The sequence below is a fragment of the Orycteropus afer genome, unplaced genomic scaffold (genome assembly GCF_000298275.1).
Source record: "Orycteropus afer afer isolate SDZICR_OR568_19922 unplaced genomic scaffold, OryAfe1.0 scaffold00038, whole genome shotgun sequence".
NCBI classification, from domain to species: domain Eukaryota; kingdom Metazoa; phylum Chordata; class Mammalia; order Tubulidentata; family Orycteropodidae; genus Orycteropus; species Orycteropus afer.
This window is the reverse complement of record NW_006921625.1, coordinates 12,951,526-12,960,332: the sequence shown is the minus strand read 5'-3', so window position 1 is coordinate 12,960,332 and position 8,807 is coordinate 12,951,526.

Below are 8,807 nucleotides of genomic sequence, written 5' to 3'. Positions count from 1 at the left end.
GAAGAATGCTGGGGCCTGGATGGTTGCCTGGGAGTGGGGTGTGGAAGCCTAGAGGAGGTGCAGGCCATTGGAACTGAGGCCCAGGAGCTGTGGAAGCAGCCAGGGGTAGGGTGAGACATGCTGGTACCTCTTTGGCTGTCTGTGTAAGTCAGTAGGTTCTGAGAAAGCACCCGTGGGTACTGTGGGGGGGGGGTTGGCGCTGATGCTCTACTGTAAACTCATCGCGGGGCAAGGATCAAGAAAACACTTATCTTTCCCTTCTTCAATTCTGCCCTCCCCGACGTTTCATTTTCCTGCTTTAAATCAGCAGCTCTGTTGAAGATTTTCTGAAGCACATTGGCCCACCCAAAAAAACCCACTGCTGTCGAGTCGATTCCAACTCATAGCGACCCCCATTGGGTTTCCGAGGAGGTAAATCTTTATGGAAGTTGATTGCCCCATCTTCCTTCCATGGCTTGGCTGATGAATTTGAACCACCAACCTTCTGGTTAGCAGTCAAATGCCTTAGGCACTGTGCCACTAGAACCGTTAAAATGACTTCATGTTGTTAACAGGAGGGGGCGTTCATGGGCTGATGATGTTACTTTGTCTCAGATCAGGTGGAAGGAGCTTGGGTAGCAAACATTAAACAGTCACAGTGTATGTTGAGATCGAGTGACAACGTATGTGACCAAGGATTGCCAAGGACACACCAACAGGATCATGGGCAAAAGCTGCTCGTTTGGGAGTGAGCCTCAGGTCAGGCTCAGCGACAGCAGAACTTGGGAAAGACTCACCATCATTTTCTTTCATTTCTTGTACTAAAGAGTGACTTAAAAAGACTTTATTATGGAAATTTTCACCCATACTCTAGTATGGAGAATGGTACAGCGAACCCCTGTGTCCCCTTCTCCTGGCATCAGTGGTGGGGTCAAGGAATGCCTCCCCGAGGAAGTGACCTACAGAGCAGCTGAGTTTGGGTAGGCCAGTGAAAACAGAAAGAAAAGGCCTGGGGAGAGGAGGGGCAGGAAGGAGCACGCTGACATGAGCAGCTGGAGGACGCGGAGTGCTCACGCATGAAGTGCACACACATGAAGTGCTCACGCGTGAAGCACACAGGAGCTATTTGTGTGTTTGGGGTATGATTTCACTAATGTTTTTTTTGAAGAAACCATTTCTAGTGGTGTTTTTCCTTTCTATGACCCCTGGGTAGCATTCAGTCGTGTTGAAAGGAGCAGGTTTGGAACATTGGAAGGTGCTAACTGCCGGCTGGGGTGCATCACTGTTCTGCTCCTCAAACCTCTGAAGCAGAGCTGCTTTGAAGAGTGCTTCTGGGTCCTGGGAGACTTCCATGGACCAGGCCGCCGCAGTCTCTGAATGCAACTCCCTGAAAACAAACTAAGTGAAGGAAGCCAGGCACAAAAGGCCATGTGTGTGATCCATATGAAGTGTCCAGAATAGGCAACTCCATGGAGACAGTAGATTAGTGGCTGCCAGGGCTGGGGGACAGGGAATGGGGAGAGCTGCTTAGTTAGGTACAGGTTTCCTTTTGGGGTGATGAAAAAGGTCTCTAATTCTTGGTGATGGTTACACAACATTGGGCATGTACCAAATGTCACTGGATTGTACGCTTTAAAATGGCAGATTTTATGTCCACAGTTGTGCCCTGATATCCACTGGGGATTGTTCCAGGGCCCCTGAAGATACCAAAATCGCAGATGCTCAAGTCCTGTGTCTGAAACGACGTCGTATTTACGTGTGACGGACGCACACCCTCCAGTATACTTTGTGTCTTGGTTACTCACGATCCTAATGCAACGGAAGTCCCTGTGAACGGCACTTCAGGATCCCTCTTTGCCTTTGAGGGGTGGCTTTGATCCATAATTTTTTTTTTGGGGGTCTGGAATATTTTTGCTTCAGGGTCAGTTGAGTCCATGGATTCAGAACCTTCAGATAAAGCAGGCCGACTATTCTACCACAATAAGAACAATGCTGATAATAAAGGGAAGCCCCAACTGTAGACACAGAACCTTTAAACCCGTGCAGGTCGACTGCTGGCCTTTTTTTGGAAACACTTAGTCAGTCACAATTCATTTCTTTTTTTTTAACCCAAGCAAAAACTTTTTCAAAGGCCATCTTTGAAAGGAAAGGATAAATTGTAGATCTGGATACTTTGCTGTGTTGTGTTTTGCCTGAAATACTTTATTATTTTTTTGATGTGTTGGCAAAACTTTCGTGTTAATAAAGATTCCCAAACGTTGATCCAAACAAGACCCACATATTTGCATGATGACCTCTTGAATTGAAATGGGAAAAATAATTGCAAGATGGTCTGCTTGCCCTTAGAAGAGTAAATGCATCCCTGGGCTATGTGCCACGCCCTGAACTCTAGGTGGGCACTGCCCATTTGTACTGTTCCCCTAGAGTGGCGTCCCTGTCACTTCCATTACCCTGGTTTCCCCTAAGCCTGGGTGCCACGATGGTGTCCTCTTCTGCAGTCAGTCGGAGATCTCTGCCCTGTCAGCCGACCTTCAGAAGCCTTGCTGGCTCCCCCGGGCTCTGGAGGAGAAGGGACTTCCTTCCATCACAATGTTATGACCTCCCTGGCTTCTTCCCCAGCCTCTCTCCTGGCCTGGCTGCCGCCCCCTCTGCATAAGCCAAGAATAAGTGGATGACAGTAGTCGTTCTCCCAGTCGGCTTTCCTCTGCTGTCTGAGTTATTTGATGTGTTTCCTCAGTGACATGTCCGCTCCGGCCTGTGTTTTGCAATCCTGACTTTCTTCCTGGCCTCATCCACCCCCTTGTTCTCTGGGAGGCGTCCACACCACCGAGACCCTCGGGATGCTCCTTTCTCTGAATCAGTGCTACTCACTGCATATCTGATAGGCTAATTGTTCTGGTTACCTAGTGCTGCTCCGACAAGAAGATACCACAAATGGGATGACTTGAACAAACAGGAGTTTATTCTCTTACAGTCCGGGAGACCAGAAGTCTGAGTTCAAAGTGCCAGGCTCTAGGGGCTGTGTGAAAGCCCCTCGACCTTGGGCTTCAGCTCTGCCTCTTGGTCCCGGCCCACTGAAGCTAGAGCCATCTCTTCACTCAGGCAGCTACTGGCTGCTGAGGCTAACAAGCCCAAGGTCTACAAGTAAAAAGGCAAAGTCCCCATGTTACCAAACCACATGGCAGGCCATTAATTTCAGTCCATTGAAAGTCCCAAGGTTGGCAGAGCATGGCAGGCTGCTGAACAGTGACATGGCTACATGCAGGGTTCAAGTGTGCCATAAGCTGGAGACCATTCCCAAAGCTGTTTCTTACATACGGGAAGCAGACCACATACCCAAAGCAGCTACTCAGCTAGTCCCAGTAGATTCCACCATGGAGTTGATTACCAGTCTCAACACAGGGAATACTACATCCTGCTGCCCAGCCATTCAACCAGGCCCAGACAGGTTGACACAAGCAAAACCACCACACTAATTAATTGTGCCCTGGTTTGGTCTCAGGTGTCTCGCTCAAAAAGCACAGGGAGAAATGACAAAGGGGATTCCATTCCTTGTCCTCAAAGGGCATTGAAGGGAAGTCAAAGGCAGAGTTTACAGAATAAAACTCCCCCTCTTCCTCCCCCTGGCGCCTGTAGCCTCTGCCTGCTTCCTCAATCTAGCACCCCTGCCCCAAAGAACAGGAGCGTTGGAATGCCTTCAAGTCTGTCACATCTTCATCTTGGTCCATGTGAGCTAAAGGTAAGTGTGTCAATGACCTGAGAGCAGATTTCAGCAAGGTGACGACAGGGAGATGGCTTTTCCTAACATAGCTGTCATCCAGGGAAGTGTGCTAGGTAGGCTGTGAAGTACACACTCACTTTGAGGGTTCTGGGTTTAGTGTCTGTTCATCTGAATTAAAACACAAAACCAAACACTACAAAACTTTTCCCAGCTGGAAAGATTTAAAGTTTTCCCCCAAATGATCTTGTGTCAAAACAGTTTGGTTTCTTCAAATAAGACTCATGAGAACTTTCATGGACGTCATCTTCATTTACTGCTCTTGAAGGGACTCCCCTCTGGTACCCCAGTAGGGTTTCCTGTGGGTCATGTTTACCTTTGCTGGTTCCCCTTCCAGCTGCTCCCCTTCTGCCTGCTTGTGAGCGCGTCTGCCAGTGGGAGGGAGGAGGTTGTTTCCACCGTGGGCAGGCTCCTCTCCTCAGAGTCCCTACGTTTCAGATACCAGTTGTAATGCAAGGGACCCGTGGGTTTTTCCTTGATGCTGTTTCTCATTTCTTTTAGCTCAAAACACCTTTCATCCAACTTTTTCCAAAATTCGTTTTCTGATGCCACTTTTCATTTTCCAACGAATTTCAGAATCAAGCCTTAGATATCCCCCCACCCTTTTCCCAAATCAGTCTTGTCAGCCTCTGAATCTAGGATGGCCGTGGACTTTGGCTGGCTGGATCTCTCTCTTGTCACTTTTTATTGCCTTGGTCCTGTGGAGTTTTATTCTCCATATAATGCCAATATTTTGTTAACTGAAAATGATAGTCTGGTATGAGTTTTGAATTGGTAATTTTGAGTCTCAATAAGAAAAATATAAGTCACCATGTGTGGGGCTGTGAATTCCTTAATATAGCCTGTTTCTGGTGGTGTAGTGCCTAAGGCATTTGACTGCTAACCAGAAGGCTGGCAGTTCAAACCCACCAGACACTCCTTGGAAGGAAGATTGGGCAGTCCACTTCCACAGAGATACCACTTTTCTCTCCATGTATTGTGATGCTCCTAATTGCTCTGAGTTTTTTTTTTTTTTTTTTTTTTTTTTTGAGCCGTAGTCTGTGACTCCCACCAAATGACTGGTGGAATTATGCAAATGGGAGGTTCTTGTGGCCCACCAAGGGGATGGATGTTAATAAAGTGCCTGGCACCCTTGTGGGGGTGGGACAATGCAAATAAGGTGTCTGGAACCCTAGTGGGGATTGGTCAGTTTTGCCATCCTGCTAGGCTTAAAGTGAGCCCTTCCAGAGGTGGGAAGGGGGCATGTCACTACCATCAAGAAAGAAGAGCCAGGGTGGAGTGTATATTTTGGACCCGAGATGCCTGCACTGAACCTCCTCAATCCAGGAGACAGAGCCGTGACACCAGAGATGACAAGAGACAATGAGAAGCGATAGCAGAGAAATGGCGGCAGCAGAATTGTAGATCTGAGACTGCTATGAGAGTAGTGGGCAGAGGCTCACGGAGTGAGGAAGCTGAGTGCCTTCAGGCTGAGCCTTGTTGGTGGAGTGGGGTGCCCATGGGCATTTATCACCACAGGTAAAAGAGCTTTGTAACACCTGGCTGCTCAGGGGAGAGTCCATGCCCAGCAGCTGAAGGCCAGAGAGAGACCTCCCTTTGGGCACAGCTGAGGGCAGACTGTTCTGATCAAAGAACTGTATCCTGAGCGTTCCTGATTCTTCCCTAATAAACCCTCTAATCGTGAGTAATGTCTCTGAGTTCTGTGTGGCCATTGCAGTGAATTATCAAACACTGCAGAGGGGTAGAGAGTGCTGTGGGGATGACAGTTTGTGTCAGAATTGGTGCAAATGTTGGAGGGGGGTGGCTTGTCTGACCTCCATTTTATAGGAATCAGCCTTGGGCTGTTGATCTTGGTCTTTCTCGAACCCCATTGTGAGGTTGGAGGAGGTCTGACGCCTCTGCCCCCAAGCCATATTTATACCACCAGAAGAAAACAAGCTAGGACTAAGGCTTCTGAACCCTTGGGCATCTCGTAGTTGGCTGTGTGCTGCTTGTGGTCACAGTGGAATCCACTCAGCTGGCCAGACTTTATAGCCCCTCTGCTGCCCTCTTTGGTTATGACAGGATAGTGTAAACATTCTACTCCTTGGCATGTCTTAAAGTTCTGGAAAGCCTTCCTGACCTGCAAGAATGGCAATGTGCAGTAAACTCGAATGAAATCCCCACTTGCTAAGCCCCAAAAGAAAATGAATATTTAAAAAACTTGTTATCTTTAGATGTTGTTTAGATTTGCGTAGTGCAAATCCCCACCCGCTTAAAAGTGGCTCCTCTTACTTTTCATGTCTAGAATCAAGTCCACCACCCTTTTTAGTTATGGAAGTAATTGCTTCACAGATTCTGTTAATTATGAAATTTTAGCAACTTAAAAATTACGAGACGGACATGCACAGACCATTAAAAAAGATTAGTAAACTTGAAGGAAAATGTTCATCCTAATTACACATGTTAAGATTTAAAAATCAGTGTTTTTTTTTTTTTTTCCCCCACTGCATATATTGGAAAATTAAAAAAAAAGAAAAGATGGACTGCAGAAGCTCACACATTGCAGGCAGTCCCTGGGTTATGAATGAGATTCACTCCCATGTTGGTCTTTAAGTCAGTTTCATGGGTAAGTCAGAAGAGGTACACGCGGTTCTTATTTAGCTTTACTTTAGCGCAAGAGGGATCTCTGGTGGTGTAGTGGGTAAGGCTTTTCACTGCTAACCAGGTCAGCAGTTCAAACCCACCAGCTGCTCTGTTGGAGAAAGATGGGGCAATCTACTTCTGTAAAGATTCACAGCCTCAGAAATCCAGTGGGGGTTGCTAGGAGTCAGGATCAACTCAACAGCAGTGAGTTCAGGTTTTTTTGGTTAGTGCAAGAAAGGAGCTTTGGTTGCATAATGATTAATGCATTTGGCTGCTAACCGGAAGGTCAGTAGTTCAAACCCACCTGTCACTCCTCAGAAGGAGGCTGGGCAATCTACTTCCAGATAGATATCGCTTTGGAAACCCAAGGAGGGGTTGCTATGAGTCAGAATCGACTCAAGGGCAATGAATTTGGTTTTTTTAGTGCAAGAAAGGAGCTTTGGTGGCTAGTGGTTAATGCATTTGGCTGCTAACAAAAAGGTTGGCAGTTGGAACCCACCAGTCGCTCTGCGGGAGAAAGATGAAGCAGTCTGCTTACATAAAAATTTACAGCCTCAGAAACCCAATGGGGTGATTCTACTCTATTGGGCTGCTATGAGTTGCAAGTGACTCTATGGTAGTGGGTTTGGTTTTGGTTTGGTCAGTGCAAGAAGAGGCTTGAAGCCTTTTCAGTGATTTCAAAGCTGCATGTGCAGCAAGTGAAGCTGATTGTGATGAAGAATTTGTTGCAAGGGGCGGTTGGTTCGGTCATTTCAAAGAGGGAGCAAATTTACATCACATTAGAGGGCAAATAGTTGTCAAACAGGTGTTGGTAAGGCAGGAACTTGCTATACTTACAGACAAACCTACTGCCTTTGAGTCAAATTCTGATTCACAGCCATTCTAGAGGAGAGAGTGGAAGTGCTCCCCTAGGGTTTCCTAGACGGCTGGTTGTTAACCAGAAGGTTCATGGTTTGAACCCACCAGTCGCTCCGTGGAAGAAAGATGAAGCGCTCTGCTTCCATCAAGATTTACAACCTTGGAAGCCCAGTGAAGTCGCTGTGAGTCAGAATTGACTCAATGGCAGTGAGTTTGGCTTTTAATTTTGTTCAAATCTTACAGGAGCAGTTCATTGGGTCTTTTCTTCTGTGGAGTGGCTGGTGGGTTCAAACTACTGAACTTTCAGTTAGCAGCCAAGCACTTTAACCACATTACAACCCAACCACTGCCCTCAAGTCGATTCTGACTCACAGTGACCCTATAGGACTGAGTAGAACTGCTCCCATAGGGTTTCCAAGACTGTAAATCTTTATGGAAGCAGACTGCCTCACCTTTCTTGCGTGGAGCGGCTGGTGGGTTCACACTGCCAACTTTGGTTTGCAGCCCAATGCTTTAACCACAGTGCCAAAGAGCTCCTGCTGTACTAGTGGGAGTGCCACCTTGTACCTTTTTTTTTTTTAGAGGTTTGGTACAATGTGTGTTAAGAGCCTTAAAATGGTCTGTATCTCTTTAATCCAGTAACTCCACTCAGCTCAGAAATAGGGTCTGAAAACTAACGCCAACAAAGACTTATACACACACTGGATTCTTGACCAGTGGGGAGCTACAGAGAGCTGAGAGCAACTTAAATGTCAAATGAGTAGCAGAAGGAGGGAGAGTGCAGAGTGAAACCATATTGGTCAAGTAGAAACTTCACAAGGTTCCTTGTTCTAGCCCATGGATAGGTCAGAGCAAATCTCCACATCTGTAACTAGAAAAGCAACCCAAATACATACCTGTCCGTGGCAGGTTGGCAGCACTGTCTTTGTGAGAAGTCAACAGGTCAACCACAGAGACTATGCTGTAGTGCAGAGTGTTATGTGAGATGGTAGGGTTGTTCAGTTAGTTGCCATGGAGTCGGCTCCAACTCATGGTGACTTCAACGGAATGAAACGTGGCCCATCTTCACGTCACATAGAACGGAACGGAACGTGGCCTGATCCCGTTCTGCCTTCCCCTCACGTAGAACGGAACAGAACTTGGCCTGGTCCTGCCCCGTCTTCACGACTGTTGCTATGTTTGAAATAGTCGGGTAGTCCCTTGATGAGCAAACCAGCCTGTAGAACAGTGGTGTGCACTGCTGGAACCCTGGCTTGGCTGGGGCTCAGAACCCTCCTATTGAGTCCTGCACAACCTGAGGATTGGAGAGGGGAAGGGGCTTGGCCATGGTTGTCAGTAATGATAGAACCAGGACTAGAGTCCAAGTCTGTGCGTGTCCACCCTGAAGCCAAAACCAAGGAGCAGCTTCATGCAGCCGTTTTGACATTTGTGGCTCAGGACTGGCACAGGCCCATTTTCTAGATGAGAAAACTGAGATCAGAAGAGTTGAGTGATTTGTCCAAGATCACAAAAATTAAGCGGTGGAATTATGGTTCGAGTAGAGAAAGCAAACATTTAAAAAAAGAGA